A 15,321-nucleotide genomic window follows, 5' to 3' on the forward strand; every position below is an offset into this window, starting at 1 on the left:
CTACCAAAACCTTGTTCTACCGTAAGCCTATCAATCATAAAATACCATTCCCTTGGATCTCACTTTAAACCATAAAGATTTTTGTTCAATGTGCATACCAATTGCTCATTTTCTTTGACCTCGTATCCTTGTGGCTCTTGCATAAACATTTCTTCATCCAAATGGGCCATGAAGGAAAGCTGTCCACATGTAATTGTTCAAAATGCGAGTCCTCTATAGCCACAAGACACAAAAAGTTCTAATTCAAGTTATTTTAACAATAGGAAAGAATATTTCATCAAAGTCTATACCTTTCTTCCGTACAACCACTAGATCATCTTGTAGAATGTCATTTCTTTGCTCTTGCGTGGAAGTAACCCAATCAATTATGTAATAAAAATGAATTTCAAAGAGGTGAATATTAACATATCCACCCCAAAAAAAAAAAGTAAACAATTACCATGCAAGAAAAATCGTGTTTAACCTATTCTTGCAGCAATGCCTTTGTTTTTCATGTGGATGTTTTTTGTATTTTCTTCTCAATGGTAGCACAAAAGGTTACAATCATATTTTTCTCATAGGAAAATTTTTTACAATATATAATTATCCCTCTCTTTTGTCAACACTTGTTGAGCTATGAAGTCTATCCACCATGGGTAATTGGAAATCGTGCATTGTGATAGTAAATGCATGGTAGGTAAATACATGGAAAAGGTGGGATTTGCAATTTCTATCTACCCCTTGCATTGTTTTTGTACCTTGAGCTTCCTTTTCTCTTTCACCGAATGAAATATATACCTTAAGAATAATCAAACAACATTACAAAGATGTAAGAAATGCAAACTCATATAATAGTACAACCTGCAACAACCATGAAAGAAGTGTGAATTCATAAAACATGTGCATTTTGGGAAGCATTCAATGGCACTATAACATAGAGACATCAAGAACAAGGACCATTCTTGCCTAAATGCCCCCTTGTGTGCCATAAGTTGAAGCTCTAACAATTTTTTAGGGGTGGTATCTCCTTTTCTTCCCACCTGAATACCCGATTTACCATCCTTATCTCACAATATGAAACAAGTGTGGTTTCTCCCATGAATTAATTTGATATCTTCTAAGTATTGTTGCAATGTACAATCCTTAGATATTCGAGGAAGCAAGCTTGACATTGTACACAATGATTTACAAGGGGAAACTGAATGTGCTACCCTAACTATCCCACTCATAAAGAGAACTATAACTCTTGCCAAAACAATGGTCTATTTCAAATAATGTGGTATAACCACTAGGGCCAATACTGGGGGTAAACCATAAGGGAGACGGTAGAAGGAGTATAGATTTGGGGAGAGATGATGAGGGGAGACAATAATGATGATGAGGGAGAGGAGAAGATGATATGACCACTCAGAGGGGTAGAATGACCAATATCCAATGAGTAATCGATTTAGCTCCCATTGAGTGATTTTGGATAATTGGCATGCTTAAGGGATTTTACGATTCCTCTCACATGCGCCCCTTAGCCATGATTCACTACATTGGAATAATTGGTGAGCAGTGGGTACTCACATAACCCACTCACATATAGGGACATGGGCCGTAAGAGCACTTTTCTAGCTACTTCCTTGGTTGTGAAATATGATGGTACTATGAGGTCCTTACAATGTTAGCGACGAGCATGTGGTAATTTGTGAAAGTGAGCAGTAAAGACCTTAAGACATTGTGGTAGTTTTGTGGGGAATGGGAAATTCATGGTATGTGGTTTTTGCCACAAAAGTGTGAGCACTTGATTTGTGCTACAAAGAATTTGTGAAGCATTGGACGGCTGAAGAAACTGACATAAAACCCAATTGGAAATTTGTTTTTCCCATGAATTCCCTTGTTTGGATTGTTTGTTTGAAGCCTTCCTAAAGCGATCAAGTTGGATATTTAGAACCACACTTACATTTGTGGAAAGGAGTTGTGAAGCATATGAGGGCTGAAAACCCAATTGGAATTTTCATTATTTACCATGAAAACCCTTGTTGATTTATTTATTTATGTATGGATTTATTTATCTATTTGTCTAGATTTATTTATTTGTCTAGATTTATTCCCATGAAAACCCTTGTCTTTTAGAACCACGTCAAATCCAATATATATATTCTGCCTTGTCTCGATGGTTAGAAGCCCAAAGCCAATGCAAATCGATGAAATGTAGGTGCCTAGAAGCCAAAAGCCAAAGCAAATCGATGAAATGTAGGGAACCTTTCCATGACATGTAGGAAGCACAGATCCAAAATCTATCGCGAATCAGAGACAACAAAACGCCATCCGATTGTTCGTTGTGTCTCTGCTCGCGCTTGCGTTACTATGGCTCCTGCGTTTTGGCTAGCAGCGATAGCCCTCACATTAGTATCCCATCAGGTGCTTGCTTCCTTTTGAATTCGGTGTTTCCTGCTTTCAGAATCTACGTGTTTTAAGTTAGAGCATCTACGCATTTCTGTCTACCAGGGATATTCTCGGATGGAGAGTCGAGCAATTGGAAATAGCACAACTGACCTTTGTCTTTTGTCCCGTGGATTGTCTCGTTCGCTAGGGCTCATGTGTTGAACCAAATTCAAGTGTAAAAAGGCGAGCTAACTTGCGAGTTGGCTGTCTGATGATAGGTCACCGGGACTCTGATAACGTTCTATGAGACGATAGGTCTAAACGCGGCGGATACGAGCTTGATATGGAGTACTTTCCGTCAGATTATAAAGTACCATATTATAAACAATCAAGACGGAACTCCTAGAACCACTCCGTATACTCCTGGCCTCGTTGACGGCTATCTTCAGACACTTCCTTCTGGAAGGAAGGTTCTCGTTAGGCTTCTTCTGTGGAGCTCAGTTTGTTCCTATGGTTCAACAACGGAGACGTTCCAACCGCAGGCTCTGCAGCAGGCGTTTGAAGATGCGTTTACTGCACCAGCCGATAACCAGAACGGGCAAACATTCCAACAGATTATAAGAGTCGGGTACAACTGGGCCACATGCATGGCCGGCAACTTCGTTTTGGATTATACCATTTATTATCAACGTAGTCGACCGCAGATGTTGCTTCCCAACAACTCAAACGCCTACCCAGGTACACACTTAACGTTGTTGGCAAACCAAACTACAGAAGTAGCCGTTGTTTTTGAGAGCGTGATTGAGGGAGAGATGAGAGAGAGAAAGAGAGTTCCAATTGAAAAATGCTAGATTGTTTCCTAATATACTATTCATAGCGTTGACATATGATAGGGTTTAGGATCAAAGATTTACCGACCCATTGCCCATACAATCGTGACTCGTTGTTGAGTTCCGACATCAAACCTTGGAGCACGCTCTGGGAAACAACTGCAAGTGCACTTGTTTCACCAAGTGGTCAGTACAAAGCCAAAGTAATTAATTGCCTATTTTATATAACGGACACATATACTGGTCGTATTACATGGCAAAGTCTTGAATCTTTTGGGAGGGGCTCCAATTGCTTCGTGAAGATACAACTAGATGGCAATGTGGTCTTATACGATGGTAAATCAGGAGATACAATCTGCTCATCTAAAACCAACAACATAGAATCAGAACTTGCCGAAAATTACCGCTTGACCATGCAGGACGATGGCAATTTGGTATGCTACTACATGATAGGAGACCCATCTCCACGTCCGATTTGGTCTTCATGGTATAGTAACTTCTATTGCTAATCTCAATGAGGCTACAAACATGTAAACGTATGTGCATGCTCATGCCACACATGCACATACACGCAAACGCGCGTGCACACACACTATCCACGCATAGGCACATGCATTAAAGACATCGATTGCATTACACAACCACTTATTCATATGATAAGATGCTATAATATCAACTCCTATTTCTTTGCAAACCTAGTAATCTCTCTCTCTCTCTCTCTCTCTCTCTCTCTCTCTCTCCCTCCCTCGCTCCCTCCCTCTCTCTCTCTCTCCCTCTCTCTCTCTCTCTCTATATATATATATATATGTGTGTGTGTGTGTGTGTGTGTGTGTGTGTATGTCAATTTTGTAATGGCATGCAAAAAATGATTTGGATTAGGTTTCTTAGTTATAGATTAACAAAGTTGTAGATTGGGAGAGGATGAATGTATGCAAGTACTCTCAAATGCTTCTATGGGAAAAGTTTTCATCGTGGGCATTGACAATAATGTGTTTATTAGCTGGCTAGTAATCATCTTTGACTTTATAGTTCTAAGAACCTTCAATTCACAAAATCAAAAAACTGAAAGGAATGTAGGATCAAAACATAAGTAGAGTTGTAGTAATCCACGTTTTGTGCAAATGTTTCTAGTAATGCAATCCCACTACTATAATACATATGTATTTCAAAACTATACTCAAATAAACCTCAACAAAGTAGGTTCAAATATGATCAGATAGCATCAAAATAGGGATCAAAATAAGTATCAAATGTCTAACTAAAAGATCTACCAAAGTGCATTTTTTTTAAAACCAAAAAACTCAAAATATTGGTTGGAACCAATTGTAAGCACAAACTAGCTTTAGATGATTTTTGGCCTTGTCCATCTAGTCAAGTGAGTAACTTGAATCGCATACCACTAGTTTGCATTGATGTGATCCCATTGAAAACCATAGTGAAAAAACCTCAATAAAATGAATCCAAGATAAGTTAAATATCTCACAATGCATCTTTGGAACAAATGAATCCACATACTTGCATGCTTATTCACTCGGATTTTCTACCAGTATGCTCTGACATGTACATCCAATGTCTACTTCTCATCTTTCCCTGTTGCTTTAGAGTACTTGTAAATGTTATTGCCAAAATGAACATTCAGCCTTGGTATGATTACCATTTTAGAAATAACATTAGATTTGTGAAGGACCTTAATTTTTGTCTCTTGCCATTCTTACCCTTACCTTTATTGTGCTTGGATTTTCAAGGTGGTTGCACCTCCTTACACTTTGACTCAGGTTTCACCTAATTAACCTCAGCCGGCTTCTTCTTAGCATATCAACAATTGGACTCATCATGTCCATATTTGGAGCAAGTCCCACAATATTTGGTTATGCAATCATTCTATGTATGTCCCTTCTTGGAGCATTTGTTGCAACACTTCTCTTTATCACTCGGCTTTTCTCTAAATCCCATCTCTTTCAAAGCCTTTTTAAGTGTCAACTTAAGTTTGTCAAGCTTAGTCAAGTATCCATCTTCACTCACCTCGGCCTCCTTTCGTCTTCTTCTTGGACAGAGCACTTCTCTCAAATGCAACAGCTTGGTTCAGTAGTAGTTCTCCATGGTCAGATTGACTATCTCTACAGATCTGAGATCAATTTGAGTGCAATCCATAGTCAACCATGCTCACAATGATTTATCATGTGGAGGTGTGCTAAGCTGATTAATCAAAGTTTGCATTCAAATTATAGAGTCCCGTATGGACTCGTGTAACACTTCCATCTCCTTTAAGTCACTAAACGTTGTGGGTACATCTTCTTCACTAATTTCCTATCGGAACCTTTTGAGAAAAGCCTTGGATATTTGATTCTTGGTCAGATCTCGGCTATGACTATGTTTAGTGTCTTGTTCTTCTACCTCTGACACATTTGTGGACCTCCTTTGTCACTCGTGGCTCAATGTATGCCCAAATTTGGATCAAAAATTACATTGTCGACTTGGAGAACTATCCTCATGGCTAAATTTGCATCTAGACTGATTACACTCCTCAAAATGAATACTATCTATCGATGAGTGCTCACAATCCTCTTACTAGAACCTGAAAGACATCTCTTCTCTGTTGGTAGGTTCAAGTCACCTAAAGACCAAATTCAAAGTCGATTCACTCCTAGTGTTGATGTGGTATTCAGAAACCACTTCCCTCAACATGTAGCCAAGTCTTCATCTACCTCAAGGTTTCCTTTATAGGTGGCCTTCCAAATCCTACTCACAATTCCATTGCTCATCCCTTACTAGCTTGAAATTTATGGCAATTTCTTGGTCTTCCATATTCTGCCAACTTGATCGTCCTCTATGCAGATGGTCTTCTCATCTCACTACATACCTTTCTCTCCTCAAAAAGTGTGTATCAGACACTTTATATCACCTTAATGATATGAAGGGCTTCCTAAGAACAATTCTCGGTACAAATACAAGGTATGTAACATGCTAAGATCCTCAAATTGTCCTAAGAGAAATCTTTTGTAATATCCTACTAGATTGAATATCCTTGAATTGTCCTAATAGAACAATTCTTGGTCCAAATACTAGGTACTATGTAAGATGCTAAGATCCTTGAATTGTCCAAAGAGAAATCTTTTGTAATATTCTACTAAATTGAGTAGTTACTGAAACTCTACTCGGGTCATCATAAGCTACTAATGTGGACATTTATGCACATAGTTTTATAAATTCCTATTCTCAATTGGTTAAATTCCCAACCCAATACTTTGAACACATCTCTCCCCATCAGGATCACCGAATCGTTACGGTCTTTTCCCCTAGTTCCAGAGTTAATTGACTACCCCTATGCTCGAGCTTGGGTTGTGAGTGCATGTTTTATAGAAGGTATATACCACAAATGAGGTATTCAAAAACACATGCCAATGTTTAAATGACGTTTATACCACAAACAAGGTGTTTGGAAACAAATTCCAATGTATAAACTAATATAATAGGGTGATGTGTTGGGTTGGTGAACTATATGGAGACAAGTGCTTGCACACTTGAACAGAATGAGAATAGAATACAAGTTACATAAAATTAAATGTTTGTATTGTTGAAGTTAGAAATAATTACAGCAGCGTGCACACATGCATAACGGACCTCACACTTTCTCACCTTCACTCGCCTCAACTTAGGCTGGAAGCGCTATGAGCTAGTAGCCCTTTCTTTGTAGACTTGCTAGGACTTGAGTACTCACTCATACCTCACTATCAATTGAGTTAGACTAATTTCTCTCTACCTAATGTATTTTTATGTAAGCAATCTCACTAAGTACATGAGGAATGAGGACAATCAATCTTATGACCTTGTATATTATGTCCTCTCCCTAATTAGCTAGACCACACTCCATGATTGGCCGCTGCTATCTGTAGCTTGCACTTTTGCATGGTTTGTGGAGGCATACCTTCTTAGATGAAAGTATCAACCAAATCTGCATGCCTCATTTTTCATTGGCAGCTGTCTCCATCACAACATGCAAACACTGACATAAAAGTACAAAGTTGCATAAGAATAGATACTTTGTGTAACATTGATACCCATTCCAATAGCAAATGTGTTCAATAATAGAGATTATATAGATGTACATACCAGCATATCCTCCCCATAATGTTTAATGAATCCATACCCATTCAATAATAGAGATGAAATAGATGTATGTATTGGCGTATCCTCCCCATAATGTTTAATGAAGCATACTCATCCTTGTCCAACATCACTACTCTTCTCAACATGCGAAGGTCCTAGATTCTAACATATCTCCCTGTCAATATCAAGCAAGGGCCTAGCAATGTAATGCAGTAGTTTAAACCATCGTATAAATCAAGGTAAAAATGCATACACTTATCAATTGATATCTTAATATCTTATATTACCCATAATGGGGGATAACATGGCAAGCCATCCTCTTATAACTCCCAAATTGGAAGCAGCTATGGCTAAACCATACTTCACATGATCATGTTCTGATGAGGCAACATAGAACCAATACCCTACTCCTCTCCAGTGGAAAAGTCCAAGAAAATGAAATCTTTAGCCAATTTAATCTTTTTTCCCTTTCTCTTACACTCCCTAGGATGGTCACATGCTAGCAAGAGAAAACTCATGTATTCTAGCATTCATATCGTTTTCCTCTCCATGTGCAAAGTCCTGATCCATCACGATGTAGTCTCCCATGGAGAATACGTATAGATATAATCCTACATGACTTAAAGTACAATCCAGTGGTGGTGAAAAATAGAAGGTAAAGGGGGTGAAAATTACTATATTTTTAATATTCTTATTAAAAATTTTCATGAAACGAATGGAATTGATATGAATCCATTCACACATATGCAAAAATTTTAGTCTACCAGGCTTCTTATCCATAGCACATCCAATTCAAATCTATTGGCATTACATGTATAGTCAAAATATCATCACTTTCTTTGAGAACATTCACTAAAGTATCCCTAGGTGGAGGAGGTGGTGTCTACTCCGCATCCACTACTACCACCCCAAAAAATTAAGAAATGTTAGACTCCAATGTATGATTATAATTCCTTAGAATACTAAACGTCATGTAGTTTGCTTGAATCATAGAACGAAAGCCAACTTTCTTTTTAATCCTTCCTCTCCTTGTTTCACAATTTTCACCTTCTTGGAGAGTCTCAATTGGGTTGAGTGGTTCATCACTCTTTCTTGTGGTAGAATATCACATACCTCTTTGGGTGGCCATGCATGGACATAGCATACGTTGATGTTGTAGTTGTGGCAATGTCTATCCATCCCTTGCAATGTCATGGGATCTCATCTACCTTGCCTTCATTCTTTAAATAGGTCACATATCTTAATCATCATCAATTAAACAAGCTATTACTTTTTATTGACAAATTAATGATCTATTAGTAGAACATAAAGCGACATTACCACAAAGAATCAAATGAAGCGTTTACCTAAAAACAACCCGATGAGCTACTTGATCAAGTTTTGTCTTCTAGGCACCCACATTTTCTCCCTTTTCAACACCTTTTCGTTCATTTGAATCTCTTCTCTTTAGATATGCGAAAATGAGCTTTCTTCCCTCCAAGTCAATGGCATCATAATATGGACTTAGAGTATAGTCATTAGGAATTGCAAATAGCCACCCAATATTTGCCACAATCTTGAGCTCCTCTCAAGCATAGAAATGGCATGGTTTTCTATCTTCCTCAAAATTATCTGTTGGGAAGACCATATTTATTTTATAGCAAACAAATGAATAAGTACAATGGATTTAACACAATCAACATTTTTAATGCAAAACAATCATACCAAATGCAAAATAAGTCTATAGTTCACCCTTTGTATGGAATATCTGCATGAGGCATGTGATACATATCTTGAATTATTGTGCTAGCCTTCGATAAAGACATATATTGAATTTTCTTCTTTACTTTAAGGGGATTAAGTGCAGCACACTTCATTTTCTCAAGAGTGATAACTTTTTTTGCAGTCTCAAAATTCAAGGAGAACAACTTCAATTTCCATGTATTCCCTAGTTGTGGGTAAAGGCAATCAAGGACCTAGAGGACATTAACTTAGGAGTAAGAAAAATCAAATTTCATACACTATCCATTATATTTAAATGCCAAAAAAAGAGTGTACTTTACCTATCCATCCATATATTCTCCTTTACACTGCATCAATATCCTTCTTTTCTATAGCTGCTCTCTCCTCCAAGGGGATTGTACCTTTAGTCTGTTGAGAGTTCACGCTCAACATCATGTGATCATGTGTGCATAGCACCATCACGTGATCATATGTGCATAGCACTAACCTTATAGAGTGCTATAAAGGAAAGGGTTAGATCCCCTAACCCTAACCCTAAAAGGGTTTGTATATATTCTATTTTTTCAACTAATTCTAGTGTATAGTTAGTCATTTGCGGTGTGCTCTCTAGCTGTGCCCTCTCTCCTCATCTCCACTCTTCTCCTCTCCCCTCTTCATATTTTTTCATGGTATCAGAGCACCCTTGTCTTCCGCTGAGACATTGCGATTCTTGAGAGTGTGAGAGAGATTGTGAGATTGAGAGTTCTCTTGAGTGATTGTGAGATCCTTCCCTTCACTTCCGTTGAGAGAAATTTCCGTCATTGAGAGGAAATTTCCGTCCATTATTCTTTCTTTGAGTTCATTCTTGAGAGATTTTAGTTCCTTCTCTTGAGTGTTTCTTATTCCGTGAGAGAGAGAGACCTCTGAGTGTTCATTGAAAGCTTCAAGAGCTATTACTGTGTGAAAGAGATAGGGTGAGAAAGAAAGGTTTTAGTCTCATTCTCAGAGAAAGAGATAGAGAGGTGTCTCAAGAGAGTTTGAGAGTGTTTTCTTTTTCAAGAGAAGCCCAGCAACAACCAAGGCTCCATCGACAAGATATTGTGGGATACAACGAACGCAGGCCACTGCACCAACGGGCCTCCTTTCATGTTGCATGCGACTCCAACAAAGCCTTAAGCCCACAGCTGGCCATATCCTTATGCCATCTACGGCAACCTTCTCCAAACGCGACTCCCGATAGACCTCCTTCTACGCGGCTGCGACCACGGCTGCACACTCCAAGCTGTGAGCAAAACTTCTTCTGCTGCTGCATGCCACTTCCTTCTAGCAAGAGTTCCCAGTACAGACCCGCCAGACTTCGGGGTCCTTGCGCCACTCTTCAGCCCGTCCATCTGTTTCTCTATCCGAACCAATGCGGCAGCCGCGTATCCTACCTCTTTCGCCCTTTCTTGAAAATGCTGGGGCCATATATGTTTTTCAACGTCTAAGCTGCTGGCAAGCTCGTTTTCGCCCTCAAGAAAGAGCAACGAAAATGCCCCTTGTCTGAAGTCAGCATTCTTGGATGCAAATATGGAGAGGAATCGATTGAGGGAAATGCCGAGCTGTAGATCCCACCAAGTGGAAACCAGTGATCAATTTCCCACGCAAGAGGAGACGACGGAACTGCCTCTCTCAACGAGCTCCTCTTTGCAAGCCATCGACCAGCACGCCTCGCCAAGCTTCCTCAACGCCTCTGCCAACGGGCTCTAAGGCATCGTTTCCAAGCCTCTCCAATTCCTTGGCATCGACGAAGAAGACGACAGAATCCCGAAGATTCCGTCAGAATCGTGGTAGATTCCGGCTTCCTAGAAAGAGACACGTGGCCTTATCACCAACCTTATCCTCAGGGTCACCACACCAGGGCTTGGTCAAGGACCAACCACATGGCAGACCTTATCTGCCACGTCACCCTTGCCAGCTCAACTGCCATGTCATCAGTGCCACGTAGGCAACCACGTCACGTCACCCCTGCCAGCTCAACTGCCACATCATCAGTGCCATGTAGGCAACCACGTCACGTCACCTACCACATCATCACTGCCACGTCATCACTACCACATCACCTCTGCCACCTCAGCAGTGCCACATCAATAGTGACACCTCAGCTGTCCAGTCAGCACTGACCCCTGCAAGCACAGTCCCTTGCCAGGCACACTGTGCACACACTGCATGTGCACACTCCTGCCACCTCAGCATAGAGCTTCACCGGCACACCTCTTGCTAAGCACAGTGCCACATCATCACTGCATGTGACTCACAGTGACACATCATCATTGAGCACCATTTGCACTCCTTTTGCCCCTCCACCTAGATCAAGTCGTATCTCTTGATCTAGGAAGAATTTGAGGGTGCTCCAAAAAGGAAAGTCGCTCGATTTTTCATGCTCTACGCGCTCGTTACATCACACGCACATTTCAGCGCAAGTTACACTCACATTTGAGCCTCGCCGTCAAAACCACTTCCTTCATGCACATTTGCCTCTACATCGACGCATCTGACCCAGCACTTAAAAAGAACAAAAGAAAAGGAATTATTTGCTACTCTTTCATCGATCAACAGTTGGTTTAGATCTAGATCAGAGTAGACTAGATCGCCATAGAGGGGACGCTTTGAATTCCCCAAGTTGCCAATCTAAGCCATGCCCAAAATTCCCGACTAGTACCTACTCGGAGTCAGTCCATACGCTCACATCCGATTTCACATCATTACATTACCTGAAACCTTACGTTCATCAGTTCAGTGAGCAGACTTCAGAGTTCAGAGGCATTGCAGATTGATTCAATGGGCAGATAGCACTTGATTTCACACACACATGCCACCATTGTAAAGCCTATTTGGCTATCTCACGGCATCGTGCACATCAATTTTCAGCCTTGTAAAGCCTCTTGGCTATTCCCGGCATCATTGCCACAAGCCTTGTAACACAGATCAGATCTTATATACTGCAGTTCTATCTTCACCGACGGTACAGAGATTTCACTTGGCATCTTCAGTGTATTTGCAGTTGATTCATACAGAGTTTTCCAGGACACTTTTTTGAGTACATTGTTTGCACCATGTCGACTAGCAACCTCAATCTGGAGGCATCTGCTAAGTTAGACAATTCCAATTACGGTACATGGAAATACCGAATGGAGACCATTCTTGTGCTTCAGGACAAATGGGAGTATGTCGATGGATCCATACCTAGACCATTGGCCGATCCAGCCATCAGTAGCTCTACTCCATCTGTTGTCACAACACCAGCAACGGGATCTACATCGGGATCTACATCTACACAAACAGTTTTCGCACCAGTAGCAGATCCTGCCATTGCCCCCGAGCTCAAGCAGAATGGGATAAGAAAGACAAGTATGCCTATCACCTGATCAAGCAGAATGTGCAAGATGTCATGCTAGGATAGCTCAACACAGTTAAGACATCAAAAGAAGCATGGGATATGTTCGCAGCTCTCTACGAGTCCAAGAACACATCCAGGATTCTCACCCTGAGAAACCAGATCAACCAGAGTTTTCGCAATAGCAATGAAACCAGTCATGCTTATGTACTCCGCATCAAAGACTATAACAATCAACTTGCAGCAGCAGGAGAGACTATGAATCCCGCAGAAATGGTTCAAGTAATCTTGAATGGACTAGGAGAAGGATATGAGAATCTAGTCCAGAGTATTGCCATCCAACGGCAAATTCCAACACTGGAAGAACTTCAGTCAGTTCTACTTGGTGAAGAACTCAGGACTCAGACCATTCAAGCACGTAAAGGTCATTCTAATGATCAGGCATTCACAGCTTCAGACAGAAGCAGAGGCAAAGGTAGAAATAGAGGTAGATCATATCAGAAAAGTGATCATCATCAACAAAGTCAAAATCAGCATCAGCATCAGCATCATCCTCAGCAACATCAGAATCAGCAAAGAGGAAATCATTCCAACTGAGGAAGATTCCAAGGACGAGGGAATGCCTCCACCAATGTGTCAAACATTGAATGCAACTATTGTCACAAGTTTGGACACTATGAAAGAGATTGCCGCAAGAAGCAATATGACCAAGGCGGTCAATCCAGCAGTAATCGAGGGAATTCCTGAGGAAGAGGAAATCATCGTGGTGGACATTCTAGTCACAGTCATTTTGCAAATGAACATGGCAATATGTTTCTTGCAAGTGAGGAATTGCATCAGACTGATACAATGCACCTAGACACTGATTTCAATCCCAAAGAGGATTTCAGCTATCAAGTCGACCAAGTGGAACAGGATCATCGACAGCGGTGCATCATCTCATATGACAAATCATTAGGAATGGTTCACAGAAATGAAGCCATTAGAAGGTCAAAAAAATGTCATCTACACAGCAGACAATACACCGAATCCGGTTCAAGGGACAGGTGTTATCCCTATGAACAATTTCACTGGTACAAAAGGATTAGTCAAAGATGTGCTCTATGTTCCGAAGCTCAGCAAGAACCTTTTGTCAGTAGGTCAAATGACGGAACACAACTACAAAGTCATCTTCGATGATGATGAATGCACTATCAGAGACAAATCCAAAAGAGGTCAGCTAGTAGCAAAAGGTGTCAAGGAAGGACGCTTATACAGGATGCTAGCTACAGTACCAGATAAGCATGCCATGTCAGCTCAAATGCAACAGATGCCACTATCTGCAAAATGGCACAAGAGATATGGTCATGTCAACTTCAAGTACTTGTTAGATCTCAGGAATCAAAATATGGCAATTGGGATTCCGAAGCTACAGTTTCTTGGAAAGGTTTGTGAAGCATGCTGCTTCGGCAAACAAAAGCGAACCAACTTTGTCAGAAGTACCTCTCGTGCACGAGGTATTCTTGATTTGATTCATACAGATGTATGGGGTTATGCCCAGACCCGCAGCATCAATGGTTCACTTTATTACTCGACCTTCATCGACGACTACAGCAAATATTGTTGGGTCTACTTTCTGAAAGAGAAATCTGAAGTGTTTGCCAGATTTCAAGAATTCAAAGCCATGGTAGAAAACCAAACAGGCAGAAAGATCAAGGTCATGAGATCAGACAGAGGAGGTGAATACATGTCTTCAGCCTTCATCAATTTTTGCAAAAATCATGGCATTCGAAGACAATTCACATGTGCAGATACTCCTCAGCAAAATGCAAGAGCTGAAAGGAAGAATGGGACTTTAGCAGACAGTGCTAGAGCAATGCTTAGTGAAAAACATCTTCCAAATCAGTATTGGGCAGAAGCAATAGCTACAGCTAACTATTTGCTTAATCGGCTTCCTACCGAACCGATACAAGGAATGACTCTTTATGAAGCATTCACTGGACACAAGCCACGCATTGGGCATCTCCGCATATTTGGTTGCATAGCATATGCCCACATACATGATGATCATCGCAGGAAATTGGATGCGAAGTCACGCAAATGCATCATGGTTGGCTACAGTGAAGAAAGCAATGCATACAAATTGTATGATCCCATCAACCGCAAAGTCATTATCTCCAGAGATGTAATCTTCGATGAGGAATCAGAATGGAAAACCTCACCTACACAGGAGATAGAAGCATCGACATCACAGTCATCTACAGAACAGGTTGATGAAAAAGAGCAAGAATTGCCAGCAACACCCCAAGCAGCGCCACAGTAGCTCAGACGGTCTACTAGGGAAAGCAGACCACCAGCCAGATTGACATATGCTCGGAAAGGCAAAGCAATTCAGGTGGAAACCACCAACTATGCTCTTATGACTACCATCATGGCTACAGAAGAGCCAGTGTACTTCGAAGACGCAGTAGATAAGTCAGAATGGCAAACTGCTATGAATGAAGAAATGGATGCTTTGTATAAAAATAACACTTGGGAATTATGCGACCTTCCACCAGGAAAGAAGGCCATAGCCAACAAATGGGTATACAAAGTGAAGTACAATCCAGATGGCAGTATTCAGAGATACAAAGCCAGATTAGTTGCAAAAGGATTTGTACAACAATATGGCCAAGATTATGATGAGACTTATGCTCCAGTAGCAAAGATGGATTCCATACGGTTCTTGATATCATTAGCGACACTCAGCAAATGTAATGTGTATCAGCTCGATGTCAAGAATGCATTTCTCAATGGTTATCTAGACGAGGAAGTCTACATGCAACAACCAGCCGGTTATGTTGAACCAGGAAAGGAAAACAAGGTTTGCCATCTCAAGAAAAGTCTCTATGGCTTAAAGCAAGCACCCAGAAGTTGGTACAGTAGAATTGATAAGTATTTTGCTGATCTGGGATACATGAAGTCCAATGCAGATCATAC

The sequence above is a fragment of the Dipteris shenzhenensis genome, chromosome 27 (assembly GCF_047967505.1).
Source record: "Dipteris shenzhenensis isolate YYH24624 ecotype China chromosome 27, Dip_SZ_1.0, whole genome shotgun sequence".
NCBI classification, from domain to species: Eukaryota; Viridiplantae; Streptophyta; class Polypodiopsida; order Gleicheniales; family Dipteridaceae; genus Dipteris; species Dipteris shenzhenensis.